This window comes from Brachyhypopomus gauderio, chromosome 20 (assembly GCF_052324685.1).
Source record: "Brachyhypopomus gauderio isolate BG-103 chromosome 20, BGAUD_0.2, whole genome shotgun sequence".
Lineage (NCBI taxonomy): Eukaryota > Metazoa > Chordata > Actinopteri > Gymnotiformes > Hypopomidae > Brachyhypopomus > Brachyhypopomus gauderio.
Window position 1 is genome coordinate 5,483,254 of NC_135230.1, and position 25,803 is coordinate 5,509,056.

At 47.6% G+C, this 25,803-nt stretch overlaps 1 protein-coding gene across 3 annotated transcripts in view; it reads left to right on the plus strand.

The window, feature by feature from the left end:
• The window catches only part of LOC143484636 (uncharacterized), a 328,223-nt gene that overhangs the window by 254,388 nt on the left and 48,032 nt on the right, over positions 1 to 25,803 (plus strand). The gene's annotated exons all lie outside the window — the stretch shown is intronic.

Sequence of the window (25,803 nt, forward strand, 5' to 3'; positions counted from 1 at the left end):
GCCTTTGTATAGATTACCGGGCCCTGAATGCTGTCACATCCAAATTCGCTTACCCCCAGCCTTTCATCTTTGCCTCACAAGAACGGTTAATGGGGGCTACGATCTTCACAAAGCTTGATCTCAGGAGCGCGTATAACCTGATCAGGATCCGCACAGGCGATGAGTGGAAAACAGCCTTCGTCACCGCCAGAGGGCACTATGAGTATCTAGTAATGCCATTCGGGCTGTCGAATAGTCCGTCTGTATTCCAGGCTTTCATGGATGACATATTCCGGGACATGATTGACAAATATGTGTTCGTATACATTGATGATATCTTGATCTATTCCCCCTCTGTCCAGGACCACATACAACATGTTTCTTCGGTCTTGCAGCGTCTGCGAGAGAACGGCTTGTACGTGAAGGCGGAGAAATGCGAGTTTCATGCACCTGCTGTCTCCTTCCTTGGCTGTACCCTCTCACCAGGATGTATTGGCATGGACGACAACAAGGTAGAAGCCATCGCTAACTGGCCGGTGCCCCGCTCTGTCAAGGATCTCCAGCGGTTCCTAGGTTTCGCCAACTTTTGTCGTCGATTTATTAGGAGTTTCGGTTCGGTGGCGGCCCCCCTTACCGACCTGAAAGGGGGTAAGAAACGCCACTTCACGTGGACACCTCTGGCAGATCGTGCATTCAACACGCTGAAAACCGCGTTCACTAGCGCCCCCATACTACATCTTCTGGACCCCACGTTACCCTTCATAGTCGAAGTCGATGCGTCCGACGTAGGTGTGGGGGCTGTGTTGTTGCAGAGGCAAGGCAATCCGCCCAAACTGTTCCCATGTGCTTATCTCTCAAAGAAGTTAAAACCGGCCGAGGTGAACTACGACGTAGGAGATCGCGAACTCTTAGCCATGAAACTGGCTCTTGAACATTGGCGACACTGGTTAGAGGGAGCGGAGCACCACTTTCAGGTGTATACAGATCATAAGAATCTAGAGTATATCAAATCCGCCCGGCGGCTCAATCCCCGACAAGCTAGATGGGCTCTGTTCTTCTCTCGCTTCAGGTTTACAGTGCACTACCGACCAGGGACCAAAAACACCAAGGCAGACGCATTATCCCGAATTCACGAAAAGATGCCTTTTTTAGTGTTTTTAGTAAAACACCTGACCGCATTCTCAGGGAATCCTGCTTCATCAACCTCATCCGGTGGGACATTCAGGACGATCTTGAAGATGCGCTTCGTGCCGACCCGGGCCCTGCAGATGGCCCCGATGATAAACAGTACGTTCCGGTCCCACTCCGGGGGCGTCTCCTCCAACTCGCACATGACACTCCTAGCACTGGTCATCCTGGTATTACCCGAACAAAACACCTGATCGCCCAGAAATACTGGTGGCCGTCGTGGGAGGAGGACATCCGTGACTATGTTCTCGCCTGTACTGTATGCGCTCAATCACGCACTCCTCGAACATTACCCACCGGTCAGCTCCTCCCCTTGTCGATACCCTGCTGTCCATGGTCCCATCTGGCTATCAACTTCGTCACAGATCTGCCTGTTTCTGGTGGTCATACTACGGTACTCGTAATGGTCGACAGGTTCTCAAAGATGTGCCGTCTTATTCCGTGCCCTAAACTGCCCACTGCTATGGAGACGGCCTCTGACGTATTCAATTACGTTTTCCGGATATACAGATTACCCGAGGATATCGTGTCAGATCGAGGCGTACAATTCACTTCCCGTGTCTGGACACAGTTCTGTAAGTTGCTCGGGATAACCGCCAGCTTAACCTCCGGTTACCACCCCCAATCCAACCGAGAAGTGGAGCGGTACAACCAGGAGCTAGGTCGCTTTCTCCGTCAATACTGCTCTTCTCAGAAGGACTGGCATAAATATATCCCCTGGGCCGAATACGCACGCAATTCCATCATACATTCATCCACCAAACTAACCCCTTTCCAGTGTGTTTATGGCTATCAGCCCCCATTCTTCCCCTGGGATAAGACCCCCTCTAATGTCCCCGCTCTAGACAACTGGTTGAAAAACAGCGCTCGCGCCTGGGAGCTCGCACACGTACAACTGCGGCGCTCATTACACACTCGCCGCATGAACGCCGACCGCCGTCATCTCCCCGCTCTCATCTATCACCCCGGTCAGCGAGTGTGGCTCTCCACTCGCAACCTGAACCTCCGCCGGCCCTGCCACAAACTCAAGCCTCGATACATCTGGTTGTTTAAGATCCTTCGTAGAGTAACGCAGTCTCTTATGAGCTGCTACTACCCCCGCAATACCGCATCCATCCTGTCTTCCACGTTTCTCTCCTAAAGCCTGTTCATTACAGCCCCATGTCGGTAGCCCTGGTACAGGATCGCCCCCCGAGCCCCTGGACATAGACGGACGACCTGCTTACATTGTGCGAGAGTTGCTGGAATCACGACGTCGGCGTGGGGGTCTCCAGTATCTCGTCGACTGGGAGGGCTACGGTCCTGAGGAACAGGCCTGGGTACCCGCTCGCGATGTCCTCTGCCCGTCACTCATCGCCGACTTTCACGCTACACACCCACATTTCCCTGCCCCCCGGGGTCATGGCCGGCCGCCTTCAAGGCGTGGAGCGTCTAGAGACGCTCCGTTGCGGGGGGGTAATGTCAGGAATAGCCGATGACATAATCAAATTCACCTGTTTCACCACCACGCCCACATTCCTTACATACTTAAGCACCAGAACTCCACTTCCTGGTTGCGAAGTATTGCCTCCATGTTGTCGCGTACCAAGCCTTTATTCCTGACTGTCTCTCTGTGCACCGAACTCTGCTTGTTCCCTAGACCACGTCTCCCGCCTGATCCCTGGTACCTTCTCGGACTCTGCCCTCGCCTCACGACCCCGGACCGTCCTGACCACCGCTACTCCGCTGCAGCCCTGCACCAACATAACACCGCAGCTTTGTCTGCACGGCTCGCTGTACAACACTGTGTCAATAAAAACAGATCAGTTCCGCATCAGGATCTCTCTCTGCGTGCTCTATTCGTTACATATACACTATATTGCCAAAAGTATTTGCTCACCTTCCTTGACTCACACACGAGGTTAAGTGACATCCAATTTCTACTCCATCTAATCAAAATGACATTGGTACACCCTTTACAGCTAGAACAGCTTCAACTCTTCTGGGAAGGCTGTCCACAAGATTTAGGAGGGAGTTAATGAGGATTTTTGACCACCATTTTTCCAGAAGCGCATTTGTGAGGTCACAAGACAAGAAGGCCTGGCTCTCAGTCTCCGCTCTAATTCATCCCAAAGGTGTTCTGTGATCGGTTGTTGATGGTACAACCATACCCGGTTGTAACATTTAATGGTTACAGAATTTCAACAACACCGGTCTCCCCTAATACAGTTGATAGTTGACTGTGTAATATTTAGGAGCAAGAAAATTTCATGACTGGATTTGTTGCACAGGTGGAAAGATCACAGTTCCATGCTGGAATTCACGGAGCTGCTGAGAGCGACCCATTCTATCACACATGTTTGTTAAAACAGTCTGCATGCCTAGGTGCTTAATTTAATACACCTATGAACATAGAAGTGACTGGAACATCTGATTCTGATCATTTGTATGGGTGAGCAAATACTTTTGGCAATATAGTGCATGTATGTGTTGCTTTATGATGATCACACTGCAGTAGTGATACTCTGTGTTTGGTGACTATCTGTAGATGGATGAGTTGGACGAGTCTCAGCTGAGGAAAGAGGTGGACAGTCGCAAAATGCAGCTACAGATTGCAAGAGAAAAATGCTCCATATTCGTCCCAGAGTGAGTGCAAAACACACCATTGCTTAAAAGAACGTATTAAAACATTTCAAATTGAGAAAGTTACCAAAGTTGATTTCACAGTATTGAAAATAAAGGGGCATTTTAAATAAATACATATTTAAATTAGTGTAGTGTATATGTGTGTTTGCATATATACAGTACTGTGCAAATGTTAATAGAGGTGTTAATAGAAGTGTTAATCAAAGTGTTCATAGAGGTGTTCATAGAAGTATTAACGGAAGTGTTAATAGTGTAACGCGGTGAAGTGCTGAAACAGTAAGAGATTACTGAGATTAAGTGGATCCAAGCTGTTTTGAAGCCAAAGGGTGTTCACAAAATCTAGATTTGATTTAGATCTTTTGTCAATTCACTTTGCATTTTGTTGACAAACTTAACACTTCAATCTTACCTTAACAAAGTATTCTTACCTTGCATCATTTATTCCACACCTGCCTAAACCTTCTGCACAATACTGTAAGTAAGAGTCTTCAATTACTGGGTCATGACACAATTGTTGAGCACATATAGTTTGCACGTACAGTAACAAAACTTGATTGCTCTGACTCAAGAACAAGGGTGAAAGAACGGGTACAGGTGGGGAGTTGGTGATGGATTAGTTTAGTCCAGGGGTCGGCAACCTATGGCACGAGTGCCACCATTGCACCTAGAGTGCACCTAGTCCACCTGGACCAGCATCAGTAAAAAAAAATTTTTAAATCTCAGACGGAGAGCACGATCCTCCAATTGAAATCGCTCCTCAACGCTCTGCACTCAGCTCCCGCCACAGACCCATGTTTAAATTTGTTTAAATAACCTTAAGACCGCACGGCGCTGCGTGTGACATAAGCCGCGTCAAGGCTGGATTATTTATTATGAATTATACTTTTGTATACTTTGACCGTAGCGCGCGACTCCGCACACATCGCGCGAACCTGCGCGAGCGGCGGGGGCGTTTATACTTGGCGCCCCCGTCGAGTATATTTTTTGTCAATTTGTGAATTTGTGTCAATTTACACCTCCCCTCCGCTAACAATTTACACTTGCCACACTACCACCTCCCCCCCTCCCCCCAAACAATTTAAACTCCCCCCCCCTCCCAATTTTATATGTTGATAGCGGCACACTCATTGACTAGACATGTTAAAGCACTCCATGTCTCAAAGGTTGCTGACCCCTGGTTTAGACCATAATAATATTCTTATCCACAAGACAAAATTCAGTGACTTGAGTCACTCAGTCTCACACTTGACTACAGGAACAATAACAGAAATTTTCTGAAGACTTGAGATGATGTTTGACTAGAAAATCCCACATCCCAGTCAAACCATGTAGAGTTCAAGTCAGGTCATGATAATATAGACAACACGGCTCTAGAAATATAATCTAGAATCTTGCTCTAGAATTCTGCTTTAGAAGAATTCGTCTCCTGCCTGTTTCAATTTCTCCTCACATTTGCAGACTGGTTATGTCATGTGTTCCTGTCTCCCGCCTTGTCAGTCTTGACTTTTGTTTTGTTCTCTGTGTTTGCGTGTCTTTTATTTTGACATTTCCTAGTTGTCTCTGGTTTCACACCCCTGCCATGTTCTCTGCCCCTCGTTATCACTTTCAGGTGTGTCTTGTTGTGTCCCTTGTTTAGTTGATGTATTTAAGTCCTGTGTTTGGTCTCTGTGGTTGTGGGTTATTGTAACTTGTGAGTTGAATGTTGTTAAGCTGTATAGTGTAATTCGTGAGTATTCGGTTTGTCTTTATGACTTTTGTGTTAGTTTTATTTGTTATCTTTGGTCTTTGTATGAGTTGTGTTGTTTTTGTGTTAGGCATTTACATTAAACCTCTTGAAAGCTGCATATGCGTCCCACTGGCTAAGCCAGGTATGTTACAGAATAACCCACCGTCACAATGGACGCAGCAGCTACAGGAGTGAGACCTGTGCCTAGCCTACCCTCTCCCAAGGATGTAGAGGACTACGTGGCACAGTTGGACTGTTTGCAATCATGTCTCGCCTTGGACACTACAGGTAGACCGATAGCGCTGCCCTCACTGACTCACTGCCCAGACGTATTCGACGGTAAGGAGGATTCAGCCGATGGCTTTGTGTTGCAGTGCAGGGCCTATTTCCAGTTCTTAACGTGCCCTCAGCTGCCAGACATGGTCCTCGTTCTGTTCATGAGGACGAGACTAGCGGGTAAGGCACTGGAGTGGGCGAACATTGTCCTTACCCACAGGTCTGAGGTAGCCTGGACGGTGGAAGGCTTTTTTGGGTTATTACAGGCAAGGTTTTCCGGTGATGCCCCCCGGCCTTACAGCATGTCGGAGATTGACTGCAAGAGTGCACCCCTTCCTGGAGGAGTCTACACCACCATTGCGGCGGACCAAAGACTTTTTTGGGGGGGCGCTGGGAGCCTGTGCGTCAGGTCTTCACGTCTCCTCAGTCCAACCCCACCGACGATGAGGGGAGGATGAGGGGACTGAGGAGTGGCGCAGGGGCAAACCTGTGTTCCCCAGACCCGCAGCCTGTGACGCCTCTTCCAGACCCACAGCCGGCCACGGCGCCTCCAGACCCGCAGCCGGAGGCCAAGGAGAGGCCTGCACCCGCGCCGGAGGCCCGGGAGAGACCTGCACCCTCGCCACCTGTTCCCGCGACCCGGAAGGGGTCACTGCCGCCTGTTCCCGCGACCCGGAAGGGGTCACTGCCGCCTGTTCCCGCGACCCGGATGGGGTCACTGCCGCCTGTTCCCGCGACCCGGATGGGGTCACTGCCGCCTGTTCCCGCGACCCGGATGGGGTCACCGCCGCCTGTTGTTCCCGGGGCCCGCCTGGGGCCTGCCGACGTTCCCGGGGCCCGCCTGGGGGCTACTTCTGTTTCTTGTGCCCTCTCAGGGCCCACAGTGACTGTTCCGCCCGTCTGTGGGCCCGATGTGGACGTTATTTTTGCTCCCCCTAGTTTTGGTTCCCCTTCTGTGCCTGTGTTCCCATTTTTGCCCTGTTCTGTGCCTAATTTTGTTCTGTTCCCTGTCTCTGTGCGTGAAGCTGTCGTTGTTCATGTGCCCGTGCCCGTTTCTGTCTCTGGTGTTGTTGTTTCTGTCCCTGTGCCCGTGTCTGTTCCTAGAGTTGTCACCCATTTCGTTCCTGTCCATGTTTCTGTGATCTGGAGTATTTTTGCCTCTGTCTCTGCCTCGTTCCCTGTTCCCCGTTCTGATCCTCCTTCCCCGGTGTCTGTTGCACGTCCTAGCCCTGTCCAGTCTCCCGAGGTCCCGTTTGCCTGTCCCCCTCAGCCTGTTTCTGCTCCTGTGTTTGTGTCCCCTGGCCCTTTGTCCTCTGTGCCTTCTTTTACCCCTAGGTCCTCTGTTTCTGGTGTGTTCTCCTCAGTGCCTTCGCCCCTGTTCCCTGCGTGTCTGTCGTCTCCTGCTCTCGGTTTGGTTCCTCCTGTCTGTGCTTGATGTTGGGTTTTTTTTTGGTTTGGTTTCCATTGCGCACCTTGGAGCGGCGCGCCTTGGAGGGGGGTTCTGTCATGTGTTCCTGTCTCCCCCCTTGTCAGTCTTGACTTTTGTTTTGTTCTCTATGTTTGCGTGTCTTTTATTTTGACATTTCCTAGTTGTCTCTGGTTTCACACCCCTGCCGTGTTCTCTGCCCCTCGTTATCACTTTCAGGTGTGTCTTGTTGTGTCCCTTGTTTAGTTGATGTATTTAAGTCCTGTGTTTGGTCTCTGTGGTTGTGGGTTATTGTAACTTGAGTTGAATGTTGTTAAGCTGTATAGTGTAATTAGTGAGTATTCGGTTTGTCTTTATGACTTTTGTGTTAGTTTTATTTGTTATCTTTGGTCTTTGTATGAGTTGTGTTGTTTTTGTGTTAGGCATTTACATTAAACCTCTTGAAAGCTGCATATGCGTCCCACTGGCTAAGCCAGGTATGTTACAGGTTAAATGGATAGAAGAGAAAATGTCAGATGACCCGTTCCTGAACGCTGAGCTGCTGAAAGACAACCCATGGGTGGAGTCAGGGAAATGCATCATGCTCTAGTAGCAGCCCAAACACCATCACCATGACTACAACAGTGGCTCCACTTTTGTGATCGATGTCAGTCTTAGCTAGCATGGTCAGTGCTATGTAATTTATTTTAAATTTAGATGTGCCTAATATTTAATGATTTACTTTTTGTCATTTACTTGAATCCTGTAGTAAATGTTTGATGTTAAAAACTCCACTGTAAGCAATGGCTTTTCTATGCAGTTCAGTCTGTACAAAAAACAGGCAGAAATAAAGAAAAAAAAACATTTAACAACATTTATTCACAGAGTTTGCTGGAGACTTTGAATAGCAATACAGGTTACTGAACACAATTATGGTTTTACAGCCATTCATCAAAGTGTCAACACGGCCATGTAGTATTTCTGTCCGCCTCTCTCCTCACAAGGGTTCTTAGAGAGACAGAGTGTTTACAGGAGTTACCTAATGTACACATTTCTACGCACTGCGTTGGACACGGCCTCGTTGAACCTAAACCACACATCACTGTTTCCTACTGCTTTACCAATCTGCAAAGTCCCACACAGTTTGCCATCTTCACCTAGAGACACCAGAGAAAGAGCATGTGGGCTGAACACTGCCAAAACAAACCTGTATGATAGAGCAGTCTAACCTCTCAAAGAAGAGGTAACTAAAACTGAACCATGGTAACACCTGTATGATAGAGCAGAGAGCAGTCAGGCCCTTCTAACCTCTCAAAAAAGAGGTGACTAAACTGGGCAGAAGATTATATATAATAAAACATCAACTTCTTTAAAAACTTTACATATTCTTGGTTAGTAGAAGTCAAATAATTCTATCTGAGTGAAACTAATCTGCTCCTTTCTGGTGGTATTTTGTAATGTAAAGCTGTTAGCGAAATGACAGGAAATCTGACCAATGGTATTTATGATTTTCACTATGGGGGCTGGCCTATAGTAGCTTGGCCCTGTGATTTGCCAGATAACCTCAAATGGACCTCAGGTGAGATCACAGCATAACTAGCTGGAAAGCTTGGTATGTGCAGAAGGGGTTTATCACTCATACAGAACTGTATGACACCTCTCCTCATAGAGACATTTTTATTTGTATAATCCCTCATCCTTTCTTTTGAAAAACAGGACATTTGCAGTACTTTAATTTAGAATGTGTTTTGTATAAATGTAGTCAGACACTCCCCCCCCACCAATGTCAGTGGATTGTGTTGGAGCTTCAGCAAGAAGTTTGAACAGTGTTCATTAATTACTGGTGAAGCAAGAACATGACCAAGAAGGACAGAAAAGAAGAAGGAGAAAAAGGAGAAGAAGAAGGAGAAGAGTGCTAAGTGACCTTTTACTGAGGTCCCCGCAGGTTTCTCTCTTGGTACTATGGCACGTCCGAAGAAATCCAGTTCGGGCTGTAAAATCGTGGGGGGGGGGGGAGTATCAATCAATCAATCAAAGTTTATTTGTATAGCGCTTTTCACAACACGTCACAAAGCGCTTCAGGCGTATATTGAAGTACATCAATATACTCCTGAAACAACCTTGAGTTGACGTGTTTAATGCTGATACTCCATCAACTCCATTAGTCTCAAGTTATAATTTAAGAGTGCAAAGCTCAAATGTATTTAGGGTAAATGGATGAGGGCAATAAATATAAATATTAGCCAGCAGTTCAAGAAAGGTTTATCCACTAAGCTTTGGCAGTGACAATTTTAAAAGACATCTGATGACCATTTAAAAATGAATCCATATAGAAATGTTTGTAACAGGTAGGGGTTAAGGCTGAACTATGAGATACTGATAAGGATGTTTTATTCAGGCAATATTAGGATTCAACAGGATTTAAGGTAGTATGATAAGATTTTAAGGCAGTATGGTGCAGTCTGGCCACCTTGCACTCCACAACAGCTTCTTTGACAATGTTCTCAAGCCGATGTTGGTGGTTCCTGACTGTTGGCTTCTTCATCTGTGGTCTCATCACCTGTTGTCCTGCCTCAACATTCTCTGACTGTGAAGTCTGAGGGAAAATAAGAAAAAATGAAAACCACAAATGAGCCACCATGAATATATGAGCATAAAAAAATAACATCGACATTTATAACATGGTAGACAACCATTTTCCCTAACCTGAAAAATACTATGTGTAACGTATTGAACAGGCAGAGAGGGATCCAAATGCGGAAGAACACCGCTTTTATTTAAATGAGACACTGGTACAAACACAGGCAGGTGAATCACGAGTACTAGGATCAGTAACGGCGTTCTCTTGGCGTGGTCAGGACGGTCCAGGGTCATACCGGGGGAGCAGAAGTCAGGGGGTACAGAGGGGTTAGGCAGGAGACAAGGTCGGGGACGTAAGCGAGGGTCAGGACACAGGAGAGCAGACAGGATATAGAAAGGCTTGGTACGCGGCATGAGTCGGCAATACTTCGCAACTGAGATGTGGTGGTGCAGTGCTTAAGTAAGGCTGAAGGGGGTGTGGTAATGAGGGGCAGGTGAGGTTGATTAAGACAGATCAGGTGGCATTCCTTACAGTACCCCCCCTCAAAGGAGCGGCACCTGACGCTCTACGACGTGCTGGGGGGCGACCGCGGCGCCGGGGGGCAGGAAAGTTAGGATGTGTAGCGTGGAAGTCCGCGATCATCGTGGGGCAGAGGACATCTCTCGCCGGAATCCAGGCCCGTTCCTCGGGGCCATATCCCTCCCAATCCACTAAATATTGTAGACCACCTCGCCGGCGCCGGGACTCCAAAAGCTCCCGGACGATGTACGCTGGACGACCGTCGATCTCCAGAGGGTCCGGAGGTTTATCACACACAGGGGGCACGGTGAATGGGCTGTAGTGAACCGGTTTCAGGAGAGAGACGTGGAAAACAGGGTTCAGACGGTAATGCGACGGCAAAAGAAGCTTGTAGGTAACGGCATTAACTCTGCTGAGCACTTTAAATGGACCGATATACCGTGGACTGAGTTTTTTACATCGTTGCTTCAAGTTCAGGTTCTGTGTCGACAGCCATACTCTCTGTCCCGGGTGGTAAATCAGTGCGGGGAGACGACGACGGTTTGCGTTGAGCCGGCGCGTGTGTAGGGCACGCCGCAAGTGTACATGCGCTAGCTCCCATGTACGGGCACTGTGTTTAAACCATTCGTCCAGGGCGGGGACATCAGCCGGTGTCTTGTCCCACGGGAAAAACGCAGGTTGGTAACCGTATACACATTGAAAGGGTGTGAGTTTGGTCGCGGTGTGTATAATGGAATTCCGGGCGTACTCTGCCCATGGGAGGTATTTATGCCAGTCGTGTTGAGAAACGCAGTACTGTCGGAGAAACCTCCCTAACTCCTGATTGTAACGCTCAACCTCTCCGTTAGACTGGGGGTGGTGGCCTGAAGTCAGACTAACAGTAATGCCAAGGAGTTTGCAGAACTGCTTCCAGACTCGAGACGTAAACTGTGTCCCTCTATCTGAGACGATATCCTCGGGTAAACCATAAATACGGAATACGTAATGGAAGAGGTTAAGAGCTGTATCCATGGCAGTGGGTAATTTGGGGCAAGGAATGAGATGGCACATTTTAGAGAATCGATCTACGATTACCGTAACAACAGTATTACCTCCCGATGTGGGCAAATCTGTCACAAAGTCAACCGCGAGGTACGTCCATGGCCGGTGAGGAACAGGTAAAGGAAGGAGTTCTCCTGCTTGAAGTGCACGGGGAGTACGGGTCTGAGCACAAACGGAACACGCCAGCACATAATCGCGGATGTCATCCTCCCAGGACGGCCACCAGTAACGCTGAGAGATCAGGTGTCGTGTGCGTGTAATACCTGGGTGGCCTGTGCCCGCCGTATCGTGTGCGAGTTGTAGGATGCGTCCCCGAAGGGATACGGGCACGTATTGTTTCCCCTCCGGACATTCCACCGGACTGGGTTCAGTGCGTAAAGCCTCGTCTAATTCCTCTTGTACTGCCCAGCGAATAGCTGCGAGGAAACAGGACTCTGGCAGAATACGTCCAGGTTCATGAGTGGCTTCGTCCTTTTCGTGGATCCGTGACAGGGCATCGGCTTTGACGTTCTTTGACCCGGGTCTGTATGAGACAGTGAAACGAAACCGGGAGAAAAACAGTGCCCACCTTGCTTGTCGCGGGTTTAGACGTCTGGCTGATTTCAGGTATTCAAGGTTCTTGTGATCAGTATAAACAATGAAGGGGTGCTCCGCTCCCTCTAACCAATGACGCCACTGTTCGAGCGCGAGTTTAATCGCCAGGAGTTCCCGGTCTCCCACGTCGTAGTTCATTTCCGCGGGGGTCAGCTTTTTGGAGAAGTAGGCGCAGGGGTATAGTTTCGGCGGGCTTCCCTGCCTTTGAGAGAGAACAGCGCCCACTCCGACCTCGGAGGCGTCGACTTCCACGATGAACTGGAGTTGGGGGTCAGGAAGGTGCAGAATGGGGGCTGACGTGAACGCCTTTTTGAGGAGAGAGAACGCCTGTTCCTCTTCAGCAGTCCAGGTGAATTTCCGATTCCTCCCTCCCTTTAAGAGATTCGTGAGAGGGGTAGCCAACTCACCAAATCCTCGGATGAAACGGCGACAGAAGTTAGCGAATCCCAGGAATCGCTGCAGCTCTTTCGTGGAACGAGGGGTCGGCCAGTTCAGGACAGCTTCTACTTTCTGCGCATCCATGGAGATCTGGCCAGGGGACAGCGTACATCCTAGAAACGTCACCGAGGAGCGATGGAATTCACATTTCTCCGCCTTCACGTAAAGATTATGCTCACGAAGGCGTTGCAAGACTGCAGAGACATGTCGGCTATGGTCAGAAGCAGACGGGGAATAAATCAGGATGTCGTCTATATAAACGAACACGAAGTCATCGATCAGGTCACGGAAGATGTCGTCCATAAACGCTTGGAACACTGCGGGGCTGTTAGTTAGTCCATACGGCATTACTAAGTACTCGTAGTGCCCTCTGGTGGTAACAAAGGCTGTCTTCCACTCATCGCCCTCTCGAATACGGATCAAGTTGTAAGCGCTGCGTAAGTCCAGCTTGGTGAATATATTCGCCCCCATCAGACGCTCTTGGGAGGCTGTGATAAAGGGGAGAGGGTAAGCATTCCTCGTCGTTACGGCGTTCAAGGCACGATAGTCAATACAAGGTCGTAATCCCCCATCCTTCTTTTCGATGAAAAAGAAACCAGCAGCAACCGGGGAGGTGGATGGTCGAATAAACCCCTTCTGCAGAGCCTCGGTGATGTAGGACTCCATCGCCTGATCTTCAGGGCGTGATAGAGGGTAAGGTTTCGTCTTACGAGGTAAGGGGGCTCCAGGCAGGAGGTCGATTGCGCAATCACAGGGACGATGAGGAGGCAGACGACAGGCACTGTCCTTGTCGAAGACGTCAACGAATGCGCGATACTGCTCGGGGATGACGTCAGAGAGAGGAGTGTCGGGGCTTTCCACCGAGGAGGACCTGAGTGGTAGGTGCATGCACTTACTAAGACAATTCTCATTCCAACGTACGAGTTCTCGCTTCTTCCAGGAGATTTCCGGGTCATGCATTGATAGCCACGGAAACCCGAGTATGACGGGATCTCGGGGCGTGGATATGAGGAAGAACTCTCTCATTTCACTATGGAACAGACCTACCCGCAACTCTACGGGGCAGGTACGTAGCGTAATCACGCCCTCTCCTATAGGCTGTCCATTCAGTGAATTCACTCTCACGGGGGGATCTATAGGTACAGTGGGAAGGTGTAGGTGGTAGGCGAGGTCCTGGTCTATGAAATCGCCCGCTGCACCCGAATCAACCAACGCAGACAGGTTAGTATTTATGCCGCCCCAAGATACTTGTACGGGTAAGCTAACTTGACTATACTTCAGTAACAAACGGCATGTTAGTGGGGACCTGCCCAGCTGCACGAACTCGTCTGACATTCGAAGACTCGGAGCACATACATTGGAAGGTGGTGCACCAGACGTAGCGACAGGAGCGTCAGTCTTACTGGAGTGGTAAGTCAGCAACAACTTGTCAACGTTAATCGACGCTTGGATAAACTCTGATAAAGTGAGGGCTTCACTACGACAGGCGAGTTCAACCTGGACGTCGTCTCGCAGACCACGGCGGAAAACCGTTTTCAAGGCAGACTCACTCCAACCGCTTCCTGCAGCTAGCGTACGAAACTCCCGAGCATAATCGGCAGCACTGCGTTGTCCTTGTTTGAGTTCGTAGAGCCGATCTCCCACATCACGTCCGTCCGCGGGATGATCGAAAACAGCCCGGAACACGGCGGTGAACTGACTCTCCGACTGGAGGGCAGGGTCCTGGCTTTCCCACAACGCTGTACCCCAGGCGCCTGCTACTCCCGTGAGGAACGACAGGATAAAGTGGACTCTGTGTAACTCGGCTTGGAACCGGGCTGGATGATACGTGAAGTATATGGAGCATTGCATGAGGAAATTCCGACAGCGATCAGGAGATCCATCGTAGCGTTCCGGTTCTGCTGCAGGAACACTCACGGAGGTGGGAGCAGAGGTCGTGACGAGGCGGACAGCCTCCTGAAGGGCAGCGATGTTAATTCCCTGACTCCGTATGATATCCGTGAGTTGGCGGACCGTTTCAGTGAGAGTCGCGATGGTTGCTTCTGCTGGATCCATTTGAAGGCGAAGTATTTCTGTAACGTATTGAACAGGCAGAGAGGGATCCAAATGCGGAAGAACACCGCTTTTATTTAAATGAGACACTGGTACAAACACAGGCAGGTGAATCACGAGTACTAGGATCAGTAACGGCGTTCTCTTGGCGTGGTCAGGACGGTCCAGGGTCATACCGGGGGAGCAGAAGTCAGGGGGTACAGAGGGGTTAGGCAGGAGACAAGGTCGGGGACGTAAGCGAGGGTCAGGACACAGGAGAGCAGACAGGATATAGAAAGGCTTGGTACGCGGCATGAGTCGGCAATACTTCGCAACTGAGATGTGGTGGTGCAGTGCTTAAGTAAGGCTGAAGGGGGTGTGGTAATGAGGGGCAGGTGAGGTTGATTAAGACAGATCAGGTGGCATTCCTTACACTATGCTTCTTTGACGTCATTAAGTGTGAATATGTTTTTGCTAATATTGTTTTCTTGTACACATCTATTAGCTTTTCCTGAAAGGTGAATAACACAGGACTTGAATGTCTACTGTGGGGTTCTGGAACGTGGGGTTCTGGAACATGGGGTCTGAAACGTGGGGTTCTGGAATGTTTGTCTTATAATATCCTTCAAAAGTGCTGATCAAGACAAAAAATACCATTATTCTCCCATAAAGCCCAAGAGAAAAGAGACTTCTCATGTTTCACCAGAGTTTCCACTGTGTAGTCGCATGTAGTGCTCTGTTTAAGATGCAGTTCTGATGAAAGACTGTCCCTACCCTTGAAGTGAGGATGGACGTGTTCTGGCAATTCTGCAACCCTTCAATGGTAAGCACAATAAAATTCAGAAACAGTTAGGTAAGATAAAGAAGCAAAATAGATTTATTAACAGTAAGTATGGATCAATCCAGAGTTCTCATTATACATACACTCAAGAGCACCTGCAAATGAGAGCTAATTCCCCACTCTGAGCTCTCATCATATATACTCTAATTCATAAGCACATAAGATGTCCACGAGGTGATTAAAGCATATGATTGGATGAACACAACATAAATCACACATGATTTGACAATCGTACATTGGCTTCCCCCCACACGCACCCTCCACGCTTCTTGTTGTCATGATGGTCTGAGAGCCGACGTGGTCACTTCCATGTTGAGACTAGGAGGTGATCTGGTGTCTCCAGCGAGGTCGGTTTAGGTACACCTCAGTCCCGGAACGGGCCGAGGATGTCCAGGGTAAACAATACAGTTTTCTAAGGCCTTACTAAGACATACGAGACACTGAACAGGTTCAGTGTCCCTTCTATATGGTTTTTTTTTTTTTTTGGCCCACCTCCACCCCCCCATCTTTGGAGGACAACTTTGTTTTTATGTACAGATTTAAATGGCAATTATAACAATTCTGTATAATATATAGTGTAGTGATAACAATATGCAAAGTGATAATTATTGGGGTTAGGTGGACCAAGAAAAGAGGGGGAGAGAAATAATAAAAAGGGAAAAGACAGAGGTAGGAGAAGAAAGGAGAAGAAAAAGAAAAGAAGAAAAAAAAAATAATAATAAAATAATAATAATAATAATATTAATCAAATAAAACACGCAACCAGCTCAAATGACCACTGCAAAGAAGTACAGAAAGTAAACCAAATACATATAGTACAGATGAGTGCGATGTATGGGTGTGTGTGAGTGTGTGTTTATGTGCAACCTAGAAGTGCAACATAGGATAGATGTATGGAATGTACTTACCAGCAAGGGTGGGTAGCTGCGACAACATTCCCCCAGAGGCCAGAGGCGGGTGGAGAGAGACCCGGGAATCCCACCCGCCCACGGCCCCCCACAGAGCGGTGGAGTACCAGAGCCGCACTTCCCAGAAACCCTCACCCGCCCGCCCCCGCAGGCGGGAGAGAGAGACCCCGGACAGCGCCCCGCCAGTCAAGGAGCGCAGGTCCAGGGGAACCAGAGGGAACAGAGCGCCCCCCCCCCCCCAGGGGCCAGCGGCAAAACCACGGCGCCACGCGCCCGGAAAGCCACCCACCACCCGGCAGGGTCTATATGGTTAACACATTTATAAATCACATCTCTAAGTCTGTGTCTAATATGATTAATATGAAAAACAGTTACTAAGCAAACAGGATAAACTGAGAACATCATAATTTCCACCACAGACATCTATAAGTGCATAAAGCAAACAAAAGAAAACATTGTCCTGACACTACAGGGTTCATTAAAGGGGACGTCCCACATCCCTGTGATGAACATCTGCCAATGTCTCCTCTCTGCTCTGAGGAGGGTGTGTGTGTTTACTCACGGTTCTAGTACGTAGGTGTACTGTACTCACGGTTCTAGTACGTAGGTGTACTGTACTCACGGTTCTAGTACGTAGGTGTACATGTACTCACGGTTCTAGTACGTAGGTGTACATGTACTCACGGTTCTAGTACGTAGGTGTACTGTACTCACGGTTCTAGTACGTAGGTGTACTGTACTCACGGTTCTAGTACGTAGGTGTACATGTACTCACGGTTCTAGTACGTAGGTGTACATGTAGTCACGGTTCTAGTACGTAGGTGTACTGTACTCGCGGTTCTAGTACGTAGGTGTACTGTACTCACGGTTCTATCACGTAGGTGTACATGTACTCACGGTTCTAGTACGTAGGTGTACTGTACTCACGGTTCTAGTACGTAGGTGTACTGTACTCACGGTTCTAGTACGTAGGTGTACTGGCCCTCAGGGCTGCGGTCCTGGCGGTAGGTCAGGTTATAGTTCAGCATGGTGTCAATCAGCTCACAAAGCTGCTGCTTCTCTCTGGTGCTGTACAGCTGAGGGTTAACCTGCAAGGACAGACGGACAGACAGACAGACCCACAGGCAATGCCCACCTGTTACAAAACGTACATCTTACAATGGCCAACACAGTAATAAGAAACATTTCCACATGAGAATTTCAACAGTGGTTGCCTAGAAAAATTGGACGCCACGCACCCACCCACCCACACACACACACACACACACACACACACACACACACACACACACACACACGCACACACACACATAGAAACATACACACACACACACCCACTCACCAACACACCCACACACACACACACACTCACCAACACACCCACACACACACACACACACCCACACACACACACACACACACCCACACACACACACACCCACTCACACACACACACATCAACACACCCACCCACACACAAACTCACCAACACACCCACTCACCCACCTACACACACACCCACACACACACACCCACCCACACACACACACACACCCACTCACCCACCTACACACACACCCACTCACACACACACATAGACACACACACACCCACCTACACACCCACCTACACACCCACTCACCAACACACCCACACACACACACACACACACACCCACTCACACGCACACATAGACACACACACACCCACCTACACACCCACTCACCAACACACCCACTCACCCACACACACAGACACACACACACCCACCTACACACCCACCCACCAACACACCCACTCACCAACACACCCACCCACCCACACACACACACACCCTCCCACCCATAAACACACACACACCCACCTACAAACCCACACACCCACTCACCAACACACCCACCCACCCACACACACAGACACACACACCCACTCACCCACCCACATACATAGACACCCACTCACCCACCCACTCACCCACCCACACACACAACACACCCACACACCCACTCACCCACACACACCCACTCACACACACCCACACACACCCACCCACACACCCCCCCACACACACACACACACCCACCCACACACACACACACACACCCACCCACACACACACCCACCCACCCACACACCAACACACCCACCCACACACACACACACACACCCTCCCACCCACACACACACACCCACCCACACACACCCACTCACACACATAGACACACACACACCCACCTACACACCCACTCACCCACCCACCCACACACACACACACACTCACACACACCCACCCATACACACACACACACACCCACTCACACACACACATAGACACACACACACCCACCTACACACCCACTCACACACACACATAGACACACACACCCACCTACACACCCACTCAACAACACACCCACCAACCCACACACCCACACACACACACACCCTCCCACCCACCCACCCACACACACACACACACACACCCTCCCACCCACACCCACCCACCCATCCACACACACACTCACCCACTCACACACCCACCCACCCACACACACCCATCCACACACACACCCACCCACACACACACCCACTCACCCACACACACCCATCCACACACACACTCACCCACCCACCCACACACCCACCCACCCATCCACACACACACTCACACACCCACCCACCCACACACACCCATCCACACACCCACCCACACACACACACCCACTCACACACACACATAGACACACACACACCCATCTACACACCCACTCACCAACACACCCACTCACCCACACACACACACACACCCACTCACACACACACACATAGACACACACACACCCACCTACACACCCACTCACCAACACACCCACTCACCCACACACACACACACACACACACACCCACCTACACACCCACCCACCCACTCACCAACACACCCACCCACCCACACACACACACACCCTCCCACCCACACACACACCCACCTACAAACCCACCCACCCACACACCCACTCACCAACACACCCACCCACCCACACACACAGACACACACACCCACTCACCCACCCACACACACACACCCCCACTCACCCACCCACACACACACACCCACACACCCACTCACCCACACACACACACACCCACTCACACACACCCACACACACCCACCCACACACCCCCCCCACACACACACACCCACCCACACACACACACACACCCACCCACACACACCCACCCACTCACACACACCCACACACCAACACACCCACCCACCCACACACACACACACCCTCCCACCCACCCACCCACACCCACACACACACCCACACACACACACCCACCCACACACACCCACTCACACACACACATAGACACACACACACCCACCTACACACCCACTCACCCACCCATCCACACACACACCCACTCACACACACCCACCCATACACACACACACACACCCACTCACACACACACATAGACACACACACACCCACCTACACACCCACTCACACACACACACATAGACACACACACCCACCTACACACCCACTCACCAACACACCCACCAACCCACACACCCACTCACCAACACACACACACACCCTCCCACACACACACACACCCAGAAAATGTGTGTGCAGTCAATCGCTCCAAATACATTAGGGAAACCTAATCTTCTCTTCGTCTTGCAGAACTTGGCAATGTGTTTGGACCCTAGACACACAAAGCACCTGCCTAGCTTCTTCAGTTTTTCTTTGTGTGCTGGTACATCGTGGTCTGGACATTTCTCAGATTTGTGTTCAACACGATCACAAAACAAGCAATTTTAATGTTTGTCTGGTCAACCGCTTCATATGGGAACTTTATATACCTGGCTGACATGCAGATGATCCCATCCAAAACAGCTGGCATGGCCCGGCTCAAAGATGACTGGGATATCCCCGACCGGTCTGTCAGTTCTCTTTGAAACGAGCCAGTTGCCAGGAAGCCGAGCGTTGTCAGCACCTGTAAAGGAACTGGCAATGCGTGACTCCTCACGTTTCTCTCAGTGTTGCCAACTCCTCAGTAAGGAAAGTAGCTATTGTTTGTCCTAAAAGTCGCTAGAAGTCGCTAAATGATGTCATAAAAGAATTTGCATAATACATTTTTTGAAGCTGTAAAGGAATAATGTTGGGAGAGAGAAAAAAGTGAGTAAAAAACACTTTTAAAATGTTAGAACTACAAATGAACAACATCTGTTGCCTTTGAAATAGGCAGTCACTTCTCAAAAGAACTACATGACTTTAGTGCTTTGTATAAATAATTTTTATGTAAATTACATAGTTTTTTGCTGTATTGTTAAATGTTAATATAAGAGTAGCAGTTAGCAGGAACTAGTTGGCATAGAAATCAATCTTACGATAGAGGCAGTATGCCCGTGTATCATCCAGTGGTGGACGAAGTACACCAATTATGTACTTGAGTAAAAGTACAGTTACCTTGCATTGAATATTACTCAAGTAAAAGTAAAAGTATTCACCTCAATTTTTTACTTGAGTAGAAGTCCAAAAGTATCTGCCTTCAAAAATACTTAAGTATTAAAAGTAAAAGTATTCACCTCAATTTTTTACTTGAGTAGAAGTACAAAAGTATCTGCCTTCAAAAATACTTAAGTATTAAAAGTAAAAGTAAAAACCTTTTTTTTCTTAGCGTCACATCAAAACCCCTAGGCCTACTCGATCAAAAGGTGAACAGGAAACAGTGCCTTACATTTGCCTAGCAAACACAAAATACACAAAACTAGCCTATATTATCCTCACAACATTCATCTCCAAACTTTATCCATATTAATAATTCACACTAGAAAGGTAGACAAGTGGACAAACAGTTTTATATAAAAACATAATTCACCACCAAACAGAACAATAATTTCGAACTGGCCACTTCAGTCCTAGCTTGGGGGACTTTTTCTGAGGTTCTACGTTGTCCACCACATGGCGGGACAGGGAAGCTAGACGCTCTAGCACCTACAGTTGTGATCAAATTTATTCAACCCCCACTGAAATAAAGTGTTTTGGCCAGTTTGACATTGATTTTGATCATTTCAGTCATCTTATTTACAATTATATCAAAGAGGCACTTATAAATTAGACAAACATAACATAATATTTATGATGGAATAACCACAAATGTCTTTACTGTGCTCACATCATTATCAGTTTTATTCAACCCCCTAGTGACATTATTTTTTAGTACTTAGTACAACATCCTTTTCCAGTTATGACAGCTTTCAAGCGTGAAGCATAGCTTGACACAAGTGTCTTGCAGCGACCTATGGGTATCTTAGCCCATTCTTCATGGGCAAAAGCCTCCAGTTCAGTCACATTCTTAGGCTTGCGCACTGCAACTGCCTTCTTTAGGTCCCACCAGAGGTTCTCAATTGGATTTAAGTCTGGTGATTGCGATGGCCACTCTAGAATGTTCCAGCCTTTCATGTTCAACCATGCTCTAGTGGACTTGGATGTGTGCTTCGGATCATTGTCCTGTTGGAAGGTCCAACTTCTCCCAAGCCGCAGGTTTGTGACTGACTCCATCACATTTTCCTCCAAGATCTCCTGGTACTGAAGGGAATTCATGGTACCCTGCACACGTTGAAGCTTTCCTGTACCATTAGAAGCAAAACAGCCCCAAAGCATAATTGACCCCCCGCCATGCTTCACAGTAGGCAAGGTGTTCTTTTGTTCATAAGCCTGGTTCTTCCTTCTCCAAACATAGCGCTGGTCCATTGTCCCAAACAGTTCTAATTTAGTTTCATCTGACCACAGTACACTGTTCCAAAACCTTTGTGGCTTGTCCACATGACTTTTGGCATACTGCAGTCGACTTTTCTTGTTCTTTGGAGTCAGCAAGGGGGTGCGTCTGGGCGTTCTGGCATGGAGGTCTTCGTTATGCAGTGTGCGCCTTATTGTCTGAGCTGAAACTTCAGTGCCCACATCTGACAGGTCTTTTTTCAGTTCCTTAGCAGTCACGCGGGGATTTTTCTCCACATTACGCTTCAGGTAGCGCACAGCAGTCGCGGTCAGGATCTTCTTTCTGCCACGACCAGGTAACGTTTCCACTGTGCCCTTTAACTTGAACTTGCGAATGATACTTCCGATAGTGTCTCTTGGAATATTTAACAACTTCGCAATCTTTTTATATCCATTGCCATTCTTGTGAAGAGCAATGACCTCTTCTCTTGTCTTCTGGGACCATTCTCTTGCCTTCACCATGCTTGGAAACACACCAGTAGATGTCTAGAAGGAGCTGAGTATCACAGTCCTTTTAAATCTGCCTAATTGGTGCTTATCATGCTTGATTGCTGCTCGTTGACATCCACAGATGTTTTCAATACCTGATGGAAAACACTGGAATGAACCTCTGTTCTTAGGAGTGGTAGTCGTAAAGGGGTTGAATAATTGTGTCAATGAAGAAATCACAAAAAGGCCATTTAATACTTTATGACAAAAAAAATTGATGCTATCTTAGTTGCATTTAGTTCTTTAACAAGTCCTTGTAAGATTTCATTATGAACACAATTACAAATGTGCACTGAATTCCATAAAACCCTTCGCAGCATTGGGGGTTGAATAAATTTGATCACAACTGTAGAACTAGAACTGTGTGCAGCCCTACCAACTGAACTCATAATATTAAACTTGGCCGAATAATTAATATAATAATAATCAAGAGTTGCCAACTCTCACGCAATGAGCGTGAGACACACGCATTGACTGTCTTTACCAGAGACCGTTTTCACTCGCACTACACTTCACATACATCCGATTTCTCACACTGAAAAAAATCTAGTTTATTTACCTCTGATCTACATCTATGATTCAATGAGTTACTAGTTCACTGTGGCGCCAACCACTGGCGATCGATCGCGACATAATACTTAATTTGTGTTCAACAATTTACACTCGCCGCCACCCCCGCCAACATTTTACACACATGCCGCCGCCCCGCCCCCCAACCCTGATAATAATAATTTTAATAATAATTTTAATAATATTGCTTCGCTCATATTTACTTGCCTTCGCCTCCCTCATATGAATAAATTGCGAAGTTCGCTTCGCTTGGACAAATTCGCGTGTATGTGTCCCCGGCTTTAACGTTTGATGTGGGAGTCTCCTGTGTTAAACTGGCGCTTAGCATCTCCACAGATTGCAATTCGGGTACTAGCACATTGCTTTGGATAAAAGCATCTGTTAAATGTAGTGTACTTCAATGTGATATAATTAACCGGGGTATATAAACCTACTAATCTAATGGCGAACTTACTTCGATGTGTTTTTTCAAGTTTGACAGCGAGTTCATAAATGATGACAGCGATGTGTTCTTCGGAATGCAGAGGAGGAATACGAATAATTCTTCTTTTCGAGGAATACAAACACTTCGGCTAAATAAGGCCAGGGGTGTTGGGGGAAGACATCTGTTGCAGCCATGTCAGATACTCAGCCATTTAGCGTACAAATCTTAATCTCTTACTGAGCGCTGATTGGTTATAGTCTGTGACATGGTACACTTTTACCTTTCGGTATTTTATTAAACGTTGATTTAAAAATGAAAAAGGAACGAGATGTTTCTGTAAATGTAACGAAGTGAAAAGTACAAATTTTCGCTTTGAAATGTAGTGAAGTAAAAGTATAAAGTCTTACCAAATAAAAGTACTTGAGTAAAGTACAGATACATGGAAATGTTACTTAAGTACAGTAACGAATTACATTTACTTAGTTACTGTCCACCACTGGTATCATCTCCAATACACGGCTTCAGCCAGCCTTAAAATTCAGGATTTGATCCCACTCTTTCCTGCATTTTTGAGAATATAGTTTGGAGTGAGACATGATGAGCAAGTTAGCTAGATGTTAAGCTTTCACAGAGATGCACACACTGTGGAGAGTTAGTTAAATGTTTAAGCTAGATGTTTAGCTGATGTGAAAAATGACTGAGACTGTGTGAGTTATATGCAGTGATTTCTTTTTGTGTCTCACTGAAGACTAAAGCATTAATATTTACATCCCGCTCTGTAAATACGGGGCGGGGCGTCAGCGGCAGCTTTGGGCATGCGCAGTTCATTTGCAGTGTGGACGTGGAGCGGTGAGGGTCTGCTCTGAGTGTGAGACTGCACTGAGTGATGTGGGCGGGGCTCACGGCAGCACCCGCCCCAGAGGACAACAACTGAAGAGCGTGTGTGTTCAGAGTCTCCAAAAGTCTCCAATAACACCCCAAAAAGTTGCTAGATTTGTCGCTAGTCGCTTTTTACTACAAAAAGTCTCTAGAGGGTCTGAAAAGTCGCTAAATATAGTGACAAAGTCGCTAAGTTGGCAACACTGGTTTCTCTCTCCAAAACTGGACCCAACTCAGCACAAGAGGACAGCTCTTGGAAATCTGAAACGGCTTATAAGCCACTCATCATCATGGGCCAAAAAATCATAATGGTCACGGAAAACGCACTGTCGGCGAATTCGGCTATTAGCAATATCTTCCAGTAATGCCATCTCCAAAGAACTCCAGCGCACTATTTAATGCATGTTTATATATAATCTAGGCTAAGTGGAAACACATTGAATGAGTATTTCAGTAAGGCAGTGAAATTGTCTGATTAATTTACTTTATTTTACCCAATGAGGGCTTACTACATTGTGTGCGTAAATGATATCTTAATAGTTGTAATTTCAATGCATCACCTCTAAGTGTCGCTAATTGATGAAAACACATTAGAAACATGCGTACGCCTGAAGTGAAAGTGTCGTGGGGGTACACACCTTCTCACGTTCAAATCACACTTTGTACCATACCATACCATACCACTTTATTTATAAAAGCACTTTAAAAACAACAATAAAGCTGACCAAAGTGCTGTACATAATACAAAGCAGAGAACAGGGAAGGTAATTAAAATGACACAAGGATATAAAACAAACACAAACAGTTAAACAGTCTGAGTCATTATGCTGATTTAAAAGCCAAGTCATAAAAATATGTTTTTAGATGGGTTTTAAAAACACTGAGTGAGGGAGCGTGCCTGATGTACTGCGGTAACTCATTCCAAAGCTTTGGAGCTATGCATGCAAACGCTCTATCCCCTCTAAGTTTGCGATGCGTCTTTGGAACAGTTAAAAGCATCTGGTCAGCTGATCTAAGGGACCGAGATGGAACATATGGATGTAATAGTTCAGATAGGTAGCATGGGGCAAGTCCATTAAGAGATTTAAAAGCAAATACCAGTATTTTAAAATGGATTCTTAAGTGAATTGGGAGCCAGTGAAGAGCAGCTAAAATTGGCGTGATGTGCTCTCGCCTTCTTGTACCAGTTAAAAAACGGGCCGCGGTGTTCTGCACTAGCTGTAGACGGGTCATGGAAGCCTGACTTATTCCAGTCAATAGTGAGTTACAATAGTCCAGGCGAGATGTTATAAAAGCATGTATTACTGTTTCCAGATTACGTCTAGAGAGTAGAGGCTTGATTTTTGATAATCTCCTCAGTTGAAAAAAGCAAGCTTTAACCACAGCGTTTACCTGGGCATCCAACTTTAACATAGGATCCATTTTTACACCCAAATTTGTCACAATGTGTTTTTCAAACAATGACAGAGATGAGAGGTCAACACAAGGAATGCT